We start from the raw sequence: 13,399 nt of genomic DNA on the forward strand, positions 1-13,399 counted from the left end.
TGTCCTCAGGCAAAGTGCTACAGGCTTTTTCCCTCACCAAAACATCTGTCAGTCCTTCAAAAATAAGTGGTGACCTGACACCCACTCACTCACCTATGAAAACTCAGTAATATAATCACAAACACTTTCATCTGCCTTGCGTCTATGCTCACGAAACTTTGTTCTGCAAGTTTCAGGTGTTAACTTTAAACATTCTCGTCAACATTGCTTTACTCTATCATACCTTAAACAATCAATATCAGACACTTTAGAAACAGTAGTCACAGCTGTCCCATGGACTATGGGGAGTCAGGAACCATACCATGAGCCCTTGTTCAACATTATTCTGTTTACATACCCTTTCAAGTATATAAATAAAACTATCAAAATTATCACCCTCTGTAAACTGTGGAAGAAATTTACTGACCTGTATTGCTCCTGGGGTTCAGTTATTCCCTTTCTCATTACCTCCATGACCCTGATGAATAGTGAGCATCTCCCTCTCACACTGATGCTGCTTTTTCTTTTCTTCAGCCTCCAAATGCTGCAGTCACTCATTTCTTTCAGCCTCCGAATTCCACAGTGTCTCTGCTGATTCTAATTCCAAACATTTGGCTTCCAGTTCAAGTCTCTTTAATTCTAATTTTTTTTAAATCCTCTGAGGAAAAGGTGAACTGTCCTGTTTCTGAAGGCTGCAAATTTCCATCACCAGACTGGTTATCCTCCTGGTTGCTGGTCTGAGTTGTGGCTGAAATCATTTCCTCTTTAGTCAGGTTGGCATGCACCAGTTCTTTGGATTCTCATAATTTGGCTGACTGGTTCTTTGTCAGCTTACCATAATCCTCTGCAGACATCTTTGCCTGCTTTCCCTGACTAAACTAAACTAACAAAAATAAATAAATAAATAAATAAATAAAACTGTTGTGAAATTAAACTTTGAATGTATACCTTGTGGCTGCTGAGAATACACACATCTTCAGTGGCAACTGCCTACAGACTACAGAAGTTCAATTAATATCCCACAACTGCCACCAATATGTGATGTCCCCTCTCTGAGCTAGTAATCAAGGAGCCTGAATCCTCTCCACTGGAGAGGGATGTTCACTTGGAACAAAAATGCTCTCTGCATCAAGTATATTTTCTCTTAAGAGCAGACAGGGAACACAGTCAGTCCAGGGTCTGAGTTTCTCTCTCTCCAGGTCCCCAGTAAGACTCCCCACTGGCACAGCTTTAGAGATGAGTCCTCAACTGAGTGTCTGAGATAAGTCTTCTAGCACCCTCTCTGTGAAGCCAGTGCTTCATGTCCTTGCTCCAAGTAGCTGACACACACACTCTTTGAGATTTGATTTGCACACACACACACACACGCATATATGTATATTTATATTTTTCTATTTCCCCTTTAGTTCTCTTGAAGTTACTTTATTAAGTATTTCTTCTCTATAACCAAAATAACTATCTGTATATATAACCTTATATAGCATTTTCTTAGCTATAATTGTCTAATAAAGATAATCTTTCTTGTACTTATCAAAATTGTATTTGTATTTGTTAAAAATATTTAAATCATGGCTGTTTTAAATAGTCTTGTGGAGCTTTTCTTCCCAGGCCTCCACTGAAATTGGGCCAAAAGCCCAGTCGGACCTTCCCGGTAAACAAATGTAAATATATATAGATAGATAGATAGATATAGAAATATATATATATATATATATATATATATATATATATATATATATAGATAGATATATAGATTTATATATATATATATATATATATAGAGAGAGAGAGAGAGAGAGAGGAAAACAATGAAGGAAAGAGAGACAGACAGACTGGAAGACATACAAATACGCAAGTATATTGGTTAAACAATAGATTTCAGTGAGGGGGATTAGAGAGTAAAGCTACAGTATTTGGGGTAAACCTTAATGGAAGTCTATACCAAAAGGTTGATTTTACTGTATGCTGTGGTCCTTCTGGGAAGTCCTCCCAGATGTCCATGATTTTTGACACAAAATTTGGCTTTAGCTAATTAAGCTTATATTTTGTGAGAAAAACAAAAAGCATGAAAATGGCAACCACTAAATAACGTTAGACATGTATGTAAAATAAAACACACATAATTACAAATCCTCATAATGTATTAACATTTTACATGGGTAACATTAATAGTTAAACACTTTTAATACATTTCAGCACATTCATCTCCCGGATAAGCCGTGTATTCAAATGTCTTAATACAACAATATTTAAAGGGATATGGTCGTAATACAAATAGCATTATGTCAATCAATAGACTGCCAACTTTAAATCATTAGGAAAGCACCAGAAACTGTTGGATTACCATATTTTGTTTGTCTTCAATAGATACTAGTTCACCTCACATACTTTTGTCTTGGAATATAAACACAGTGCAACATGTAACATTTGTATCAGTTAGAATGCTGACAATAAGTCCAGATTCTGAGACTGGTCCACAGCATTTATTGTGTGATCCCAAATGGCTCATGTTTTTCCGACATTTTACATATTGTACTTCTCCATACCACCCAAATGGCTAGTGACTTTCCTATGTTTTACACATTATACTTCTCCATGCCACCCAAATGGCTCCCATCTTTCACACATTTTACAGATTATACATACAGGCCACTAAGGAATTATTTACATTTACTCAGACTAACATTATCTATAATCCAATGCACCTGGCTAGCTTCTGCACAACATCAGAATGCTACTTAGGATTGTAAAGAATAAAAGCATAATTACATTGTTAACATAGTAGTTATTTTAGATGGTAAATGCATCTCTCATGATGAAAACTTTGTGATTCGTTTTACATGAATATTTGTGCATTGTTTTTAAGAGTTCATCACATTATATAACACCTTAATGTGTATGTTATATCAGGGGCATTCACTTCAACTAGAATTATGGGCATGTTTTTAGAGTTAGTGGCAATTTACATACTGGTTATTAGATATTTATTAGAATTAATGTTTCAGTCCTTATAGTTAATCCATTTTAGATGATTATTTTTACTGCTACAATAAGAAATAGGGTCCTTTGTCTCAATTATTAGAACTATAGTATAACAACTTATTCAGATATTTCTGTCAATATTTATTACAGACTGCCATAAAATCTGTCTGTGCATGGTGAGTTATGCATAAAGATCTCTGCCATATTTTCATTATTTATCATGTCATTAACTTCTGACATAATGACAAATGCACTGATTGCATAATTGTCTCAGATTTGAAATTAACATTGCATTATTAAAAAGTGCCTTGACAATATTGCTTTGAAATGTATAAAAAGAATAAAATGAAAAACATAGCATTGTAAACATCTCATGGTTTTCTTCACAGGTATAAAGAAAATCAAAGCCACAATGCTTGCATGATTTAAATTGTATTTATTTACTTGAAAAACATATGAGGCCTGGATGTTTACATATTTTAGATTTTGTTTATGTAGTGAAGCATAAATAACTACACTGGTGGCCATGGAGGTGCAGTGGTTAGCATTATCACCTCATAGTAAGAGGTTGTCCTGTTTGATTCTTGTCTGGGGTGCCTTCTGTGTGAAGTCTGCATGTCTTCCCTGCGATCATGGGGGTTTGTTCTGGTTTCCTCCCACATTCCAAGGATATGCAGTAGGTGGATTGGATGCTCTAAATTGACTGTAGATGAAAGCGTGTGCAAGTGAGTTGAACAAATGAACTACCACAGCAGGGCTAGCCACCCAATGCTGTAAACCTTGGCACAAGATGATTGTCACTGCTGAAGTGACACCCTGTCCCTGTCTGCAAAATGGGAAAAGTGGTTGAGGATGGATGGATAGAAATAACTACATTGTTCTTAATTATTATAACATAGCATTTTTTTTTATCTGATGGTCATTAGGACCAAACTGATTTACTGTTCTGATATAATTTTTACTGATGGATCACTGCTCCAACTTATGAAATATTGTGGGACAAGTGGTCCATAGGTCTTTACAGCCTTGTTTCCATAAATACAATTAATACACTCTATTTATTCACAAGGATTCATATAGCCTATATCTCATGTTGTAGGGCTGAGATGCAGTAGAAGCATATGCCAAATCACTTTACAGTTCATAAAGGCTTTTACCCAATGGGGCAAGATCCTGTATGTATCACACTGTGTAGCCATAGGACATTGTTCACTGTTCATACAAATGACCACCCAGTTGTACATGATTCAGAAACAGTGCACCATTTATTTATGGTCTGGTCCCAATAATGTAAGTCACAGGAGCAGAACCATGGACCTACAGTTAGTACCATGCATCTTACCACAGTGATCCTCCTTCCTATCTGATTTGTTGTTCAATGAAGAAACAGGATATATATATATATATATATATATATATATATATATATATATATATATATATGTATATGTTTTTGTGGTAAGAAATATCTTACTAGTCATATAGCCTACTATGGTGCAACGAATCCTGTTACAACAACCATGCTTGTCTTTCTCCCCACAGTGATGTATTCAGTGATGTAACCAAGGTTGACCCCACACAGTTTGGTTTTGTCAAAGGGAGATCATGCCTTTTAAACTCGGTCAACTTCTTCGAAACAGTCACCAAATCCATGGACGAGGGGAAGACGGTGCACACCACCTACCTTGACCTAGCCAAAGCCTTCATCACTATTACCCACTCAGGCATAATAGATAAATTCTCCCAGCTAGGCATCAACCCATATTTCACCGGATGGATAGCTAACTGGCTCACTGATAGGACCCACTCAGTCAAAATAGGGGAAGCTACCTCTAGAAGTAGACCTGTAATGAGCGGTGTACCCCAAGGATCAGTCTTGGGGCCTCTACTGCTTGGGATATACTTTTCTGAAGTGCAAGCCAAAACCACTGGTCTGTGACTGACCAAGTTTGCAGATAAATGCAAGCTGGGTACTATCTTAAATCCCCTTACTGATGTGAACATCCCCCAAGAGGGCCTTACCCAAACTTATGACTGGTGTCAGAAATATGACCTCAAACTGAATGCCAAGAAATGCAACATTATCCCCTTTGGGGAAAATGGCATCCCCACTAATTATCACATTATTAACAACTTACTAAGTATGCAATAACTTGTGAGGGACTTGGGCACCCAGGTTGATAGCAAACTGACTTTTGACCACCACGTTGCCTCCATTGTACTGAAGGGTTTCTAAATGGCCCACCTCATAAACAAGGGTATTACAATCCAGAACAAGGAGGTCATAACATCCCTATACTCTTCCCTTATCAGACCTATTATCGAGTATAATGCCCACTTCGGCATATATCTTGCCAAGCACATGCAGCAGCTGGAGAGACCACAGAGGTTCCTGACCAGGAAAATCCAGGGTCTCAAACACCTATCCTATACAGATAGGATAAAAACCCTGTCTCTCTACTCAGTCTCATACAGACTGCTCAGAGGTGACCTGTGTCTGGCATATAAGGCCATCTCAGACCTAGCCTTAATGGAGTTGCTGCATATCCGTGAGTCAAACTCCACTCGAGCAACCCACATGCAAGGCCTCAACCTGGTCTGCGACATTAATAGAACTTGTTGGTGGGATAGATTTGTGTCCCAAAGACTCCTCAATCTGTGGAATAGACTCCCTCTCCATGTCAAGCAGAGTACCTCTCTAGCCCTCTTTAAGAGGAACCTGGATGACTGGATGGGAAACAGAAAATACACCCCTGAGATCCTACCTGTGTCCCTGCTGGACAGTGGGAAACAGGTGCTGACTTTGTGGGAACATAGGCAAAATTCTTGGCTAGGCTTATAAGGGCCTCCATGCCAATAGCCTAGTATCATCCTAGGAACCTATGAACCTAATGCCAGAGGGAGGCTCATGCAGCAGCAGATCCTCCAACTGTTGTATTATAATAATGATTCTTGCTCTACCATCATGCCTAATGAATGAAAACCTTTCATGACTCTATGACATAACAGCAAAACACAGCATAACATTACAAGTTACTAAGCAGCTGTCCCCTACTGCATTTCATGCCACACAGCGAGTCAGTCTGTTACATAATTCTTCATTGCATATTAATGTATTTGTGCACCATTTAAAAAAAATTATATTCTTCTGTATGCCACCTGCCGTGGTTGTACGGTGGTAGCGTTGTTACCTCACAGCAAGAGGTTCTCCCATTTGATTCTCGGCTTGGCTTGGGAGTGCATTCTGTGTGGAGTCTGCATGTCCTCCCCACGGTTGGGTAGCATTTGAAAGACATGCGTGCGTAAATGGGCGTGCCTTCGGTAAAGGTTGGGCATCGAGCTGGCACCTTGGTGTTTTATAAAAAAAACTCTACTGCCAATCATTAGTGGACCGGAGTTCCGCTGTGGCGACCCCTTACCGGGAAAATGACGAAAGACAAACAACAACTTCTGTATGCCACCTGTCATTACCAAAATCTATTTGGATCCAATAATGAAACAAATACGACACTCTGCTGGTCAGAAACTTCTGATAAACAGTGTACTAAGATACACATGACTCATGGAAAATATTGGTGAATTGGCTGGTCAAACAGTTGCCCTATAAAGCTGAAAACTAGGTGATGGGAAACATTCATAAATGTTCTAACCAAAAAGTTTAGTGTTTCTCTCTCCATGGAGTTAGACTACATATAAATTTAGCAGATTTTTTCTATATGTTCTCATGTTACTCACTTTAAAATGTATTAAACCAAATAACTGATAAAAATAAAAATAATAAACTCGGTGATAAACCAAACTGTGCTTTAATGCAGAAATTCATTAAAAATTCAGTAAGCGCTTTCGTCTTTTCATACACAAGACTTCTTCAGACTGAATTAAAACCTCTCACTTCATTCATTAAATACTAAAAGATATCATCACATGACATTCCCAATTAATGTCTTAACCCTTTCTTTCTCAAATAGGCTACAAAATCTTCTCTGTTGTTTAGCCCAGGGGGATAGCAGGCATTTAACTTAACCTGCCATGTATATTCCAACCATCCCAACTCCTCCTCAGCATTCAACTTGATCTCATAGTCAGCAATATTTCCCAAAACCAAAAACTTAAAATTGATTTTACAACCCCCCCATTTTATAATGTTTACCTAAAGCATTAGCTTCATTGCGAGTTTCCACAGCTCTTTTGTGTTCATACGTTCTTTTGAACAGCTCCCTACTAGTACGGCCAACATAGAATGCATTGCAAGACTGACATACAATTATATAAACAACATACTTTGATTTGCATGTGTAAACCTTGTTGACATATATTTTCACATCATTAATAACAATTTCACTGACTCCTTCATAAATTAAATCACAGAAATTGCATGCCAAACATTTTTCCATCCTGCCTCTTGTACTAAAAGACCTGGGATTCAAACTGCTTTGGAAAAAGTTTTTAAAACTCTTTCCCTTTTTGTACAGAAAGCGTGGACCATTACCAACTGCTTCTACTACTTCTTCACTGCTCTTCAAAATTTTCCAATTTGTTCTGATAATCTGTTTGACGGCTTCCGAATCTAGTTTAGAACCGAGTTTATTATTTTTATATTCTCATGTTAATACATTATTATTAACAGAATGTTTTAAAAGTCACTATTTTTTCTTATACTACGTGGATACAAGATGTGAAGGACAATAGTGCATACTATCAGGACTTTTGTATTGACTGCATACATGCATCAACAATTGTCAAATCAGACGTTCTACATGCAGTATAGTGCAGTGCACAGCTGAGAAGAGTAACAGGATTTTATAAGCCTTGACTTACATTTGCAATCTGGCTAGATGTAGTTGTTGTGTAGTGGTTTAGAGGAGCCAACTGATATGAAAAATAACCTCTGATAAGTTATGTCATCAATCAAGAGCAGCCAGTAGCACAGGATGATAGTTATGTTTGCAATATATGAATATAAATATGGATATAAATATATATATATATATATATATATATATATATATATATATATATATATATATATATATATCTTCACTTTGATCTATTACTACAAAGTGTTCTATCACTTGGCCTATTGTAACTTTTTTGGCAAGCAGTCACCTGAAAGGTCACATTGCAGCAAACTCTGCTTCTGCTGGCTGTTGGCAAAATGTATTTTGAAGTTAGACCTGGAAGACAGAATGTATTATTCTGACAACTTCCTAAAAACTGATGACTTTTTTTGTACATGTATATGTTTTTAATTGACATGGTCTGCATTAATAGAAATGACTACCTTCTTTTGCAAGAAATATACACTAGCCATAAATTCAACAGCATTTTGGATCCAGTCCTGTTTTATTTTATCCTAAGGTACAGCAAAATTCTGTTTGCAAACAATTGCATACTAGGAGATTAGAAATCCTGAATGATTGCATACTAGAAGATTGAAATGCTGAATGATCACACCCTTTCCTTTACACGTTTTAAGCAAGATAACATAAGTAATCAAATCAACTGTAAACTATCATGTACTACCATATTACTCGGAAAATATCTGACCAGTGCACCAACGTTGCTGCTCAAATTTCATCACTGTGCCAGACAAACACCACCGAATATACGAAAATTGCTACAAAAAATGTGGTTATTGTTTCTGTGCTGCAACTTGTTGGCACCTTTGTGTGTGATCAAAGTACAACTTATTTGCTTATTCCTTGTTGTGGGATAAGGAGCTTGGAGCTTTTGTCTCATAGTTTCAAAAATATAATTTAATAAAGCTGCATCCAGTAATAATAAAGAAATTATGTAATCCACACATCATCAGTACCAAATGCAGTGCCTGTAAAATCAAGTGCACCCCACAAAATATTATCTTAAAATGTTCTAGTTACACAGAAAAATAAAATAAATTTTGAACCATCTGTCTACAGTAGTATACTTGCTATGGTATTATCTTTGAATGCAAAGTGTTTCTCACCCTCCCGCAACCTCATCATTGCATTTTTTATCTTGTCAACCCTTCTCTGCAGTTGTTTTTTCTTTTAGACAAAGACCATCCAGTGAAAAGACAAATACAACTGAAAGTGCTACTGCTGAATAAATTAATAATTGTCTGTTCCTAGCTGACACATATAAAACTTTTGCAAAATAGTTCTATTTTACTAACTGCGGTTATCTGGAATCACAGTAGCTGTCTATTTATCACTGACTCACTCGAGTGTTATTATATGTCTTCAGCAGAGATCTAAGGTGGTCTTCATATTGATTGGGACACTCTGGTCAGGAGTCTGATGAAATTCTTCTAGTCACACTAAAATATAGGATAAGAAGTTTTACATTGTAGGTAGTGATTAGTGTGTTACTGAATTTTCTGCTGGCAACTTGTCGACTCCTTTGCTACAGTTGGAAAATGCTTCATCTGCTAAACCAGACGATCTAGGCATATGGTGGCCAGTTTTAATGGATACAGTTCATGGGTAAATATAAGTATTACTTTGCTGTAAAATAATGTGGGAAGTTTCTTTACTTGTCTGTCATTGTCCGTCAAACCACAGACTCAGAATACTGGTAATTTGAAATCCTTGGTAAAGGCAAAGAGGAATCTAACAGTGCCTGATGTTTTGTTTGAGTACCTGTGCCAGTTACCTATTACTTCCCTGAAGCAAGCCCCTTCAGACAGATCCTCCTTATGGAAAGGTATCAAAGCTCTTTAATTTGTTTCCATTAAGAAGGCAAGGGACTGATTCTTTTTTCATTCATTTATGACACTGCTTCTGAGGCTAAATAGGCTATGGTACTTGTATATGAGACATTCTCTGATAGACTGCAGTCCCATAAAAATTCATTTTAATGAAAAAAAATCACATTAAAAAGATGTTAGAATTGAATACTGAAAACTCATTTCACCGACTCTCATTTCACTGAAGTGAAGTACTGGCACTGTGTTGAGTACTGTAAGGCAAGTAAAAAGTATATGCCCTTTTCTCCACTGTAGCATAATCCTGGAGTTAGTATATATAGTTAGGGGGGCACAGCCCCCCCCCCCACATTAGGGGCCGTGGGGGCGTGGCCCCCAACTTAGTATGAGTATATATTGTCTTCTGGAAAGAGTTGGTCATTGACGTTGTAAGTATGCATGTCTATGGTTTAAAATGTATTGTTTTGAAGCTTTCAGTGAAATATAATATAAATCCAAACTAGGTCTTCAGATAAAAACATCATAAAAAACAGTAGCCCTTTTGTATAAGACAACAACCATCAGAATACCATATCAATATACTACATTAGTTCAAAACTGCACAAAGGAAAAAGGCCTTCTTAAAGTGAAGACTTGCATTATGGAATCACATCCCCAGAGAAGTGAAAAACAATGTAGCTACCCACCACCCCACCCCACCTCCACACCCCCTAACTATATATATTAACTCCAGGATTGCACTACAGTGGGGAAAAGGACATATTCAGCGATTTGGTCAGGGTGAATTCAAATTCAGTGAAATGAGCTTTTAATGAAACAAAGTAGCCCCATATATATATATATATATATATATATATATATATATATATATATATATATATATATATGTATATACATATGTGTGTGTGTGTGTGTGTGTGTGTGTGTATATATATATATATATATATATATATATATATATATATATATATATATATATATATATATATACACACAATGCACACATGCAGGTGTGTGTGTGTGTGTGTGTGTGTGTGTGTGCGCATATGCACGTGTGCATGTGCATGAGTTGATAATATGAAAAACATTTGTTTGAAAAAATTCTGCACCATATTTAAAAGTATTATGTCGTATTATATGCTATTGTGACTTCACTGCTAACAGCAATGGTCACAGCTTAATCAAGTTTTCTAAAGAAGCACAAACAGTCGTTATCATGTGATGACACCCTGTTACCGTTGTGTTCTTAAACACCACTGCCTTTCTAGTTGCCTGCCCCTTATGTTAATTTGACCATATATCTTTTTCCCTCTCTCCTTTCACTGACTGGTGTAAGCACAAAGTCATCATTTTGTGAAATCACTCCTCTTCAACAATTTAAATTTATTGGCCATCCCACTGTATTCCATAGTACCAGAATACAAATGTGCCAACCCCCTTTTAATCTAGCTCTTTTAGAAATAGAAAAACTCCACGTAGACAGCTAAAACTTAAGTTACCCATTTGATAAACCATTTTTTTCATCTTACCTTTAAACATCTATTGCAAGACCACCAGTTATTGGAAAGCCCACATTCTGCCTCTCAGTAGTTATCTTGGAATTAGTGCTTCTTTTTTCTCCTGGTGAGAGAAGGAGTACAGTGACATTATTTCCTGGAGACTACTGATCACTGGAACACCTAATAACTGCTTTATAGGTGACAACTTGGAATCTATGCTTATATTCTGGTCCAGTTGAGAGAAACAGCAGAGTGCACTGATTCCTAACTGTTTCTTGTTGGAGAGTGAGTGTCTGTGCTTAACGTTCCTGATTGGTCTGGTTGCTATTCAAGGCATCTACCAGGAAAAGGCTACAAGCCTACAGACCCTTGCATCATCTGTGACAAGATTGTGGATCAACAAACAGGCTGTGGCCTGCTTCTCTTCTTGGGATTGGTGCTAACATTTTGCTTCTGGTCAGAGAAGAAGCAAAGGAGTATTGTATCCCAACAGAGTGAAGCTGTGCTGAGACCAGCATTAGTAGTAGCCAGGCAGTAGCCATTCATGCGACTCCCCTCTTTTCATCATTCTTAACAAGCTAATTCTTAGTTTTCAGTAAGCATTGACTGATTTGTGTCTACCTTCAGAATATCTGCCTAAATACCCTAAATACTTCATCCTTGAAATTTTCATGGTCTACATATCAGTTTCCCCTCCAGGGTTTGGCAGTGCTCTGTATTGACTCAGACACTTTGATTGAAATTTTTTCTGTAAAAGCACAATTGAAATTTCTTCAATATCTAGTTAAAACAGGGCATCTAGTTTGCAGTGACAAGCACTGTCCACATAGTTAGAAACCAGATACTCCTGACAGTGATTGATATTCTCACTCCAACAGTCTAATAAATAAACAGGGTCTGTTGCCATGGATGTGAACTTTCCTACTGTCTCCGTTACCAGCTTGATGGATATGGGCATCCTAAGGGAATGTAGAAATTGCCTCATATTCACTGACAACCAGTTAATTCTCAAACAAACTGATATGGTATGTGAGAGATGTATTTACACAATGTCACCAGAGGTAAACCTCTCATATAAAAGCAATCTTAATGTCAGTAAAGTTGTCAGTAATACACACACTACACCCATCATGCACAATTTAAAGCAGACATATTGACCCACATATGCTGAGGGACTTAAATGTAGCCTTCCTAAACGCAAAGACCTCCATAAGGCAAGCCACCACACAGTCCAACATTCTAGTCATTGGAGACTCCATCATGATACACATTGATGTCCTTCTCACCAGGCAGAGTAAGGAAAAAGTCATGGTCAGTTGCTTATCAGGGGCTGGGATCTTCCACATTATGCAGGCACTCAGGTCACTGGACTATAATTACCAATATGACTCAGTCATAGTCCATGTGGGAGTAAATGAACTGAGCCATACCTCCCTAGATGATATGAAGAGAGACATCGTGGAGCTCTCGGAATATGTGTCTCAGGCTGGTATGAGCCTAGCATTGGGCAGCATTTTGCCTTCTCCAGGGATGATGCCACAATACGAACAAAAGATAATGGATTTTTATAATTGGTTTAGTTTCTGGTGTCATTCTAAGGTGGTGCAATATTTGTCAGCATGGATGGAGACGGTCAACAGACCATGCTGCTTTGCCAGTGATGGTCTGCTTCTCCCCCTCTAGGCTTTTGAATATTAGCTAAAACATTGTCTTCCCCTTTTTTAGGCAATGCAAAACTGAAAGTACTTCCAACATAGCAAATCAAAACCAAGAAAATCTAAAGGTATTACTGCTCAATGCTAGGAGTCTAAACAAAAAACTCCACACTGTAGAAGCTCTCTTTACCCTAGAGAATGCTGACATCTGTGCGGTCATGGAAACATAGTTTAAAGTCACAGAGGGCACACCAACAGTGCTAGGTTATAATGACTTCCACACATTTAGGCCAGCTACTTCACAGGCAGGGACTAAAGGTGGAGGTGTCTCTGTTTATATCAAATATAAATATACTTCAAGGCTGGTCAAACAAGACAATGCACTCAAGCTGCTCCATGTTCAAATCACCATAGGCAAAATCCAATACTAGTTACTTGCAAGCTATAGGTCCCCCTATATGACCCAAGAAACCCATGCCATGTATTTAAACTTATTAAAAACACTAACCATCCAACCCAATGCCATATTCATGAGTGACTTTAATTACCCCACTATTAACTGGGAATCCTATACAACACCAAACATACATGCACAGAGA

This window comes from Protopterus annectens, chromosome 1.part2 (assembly GCF_019279795.1).
Source record: "Protopterus annectens isolate FY-2018-M chromosome 1.part2, PAN1.0, whole genome shotgun sequence".
Lineage (NCBI taxonomy): Eukaryota > Metazoa > Chordata > Ceratodontiformes > Protopteridae > Protopterus > Protopterus annectens.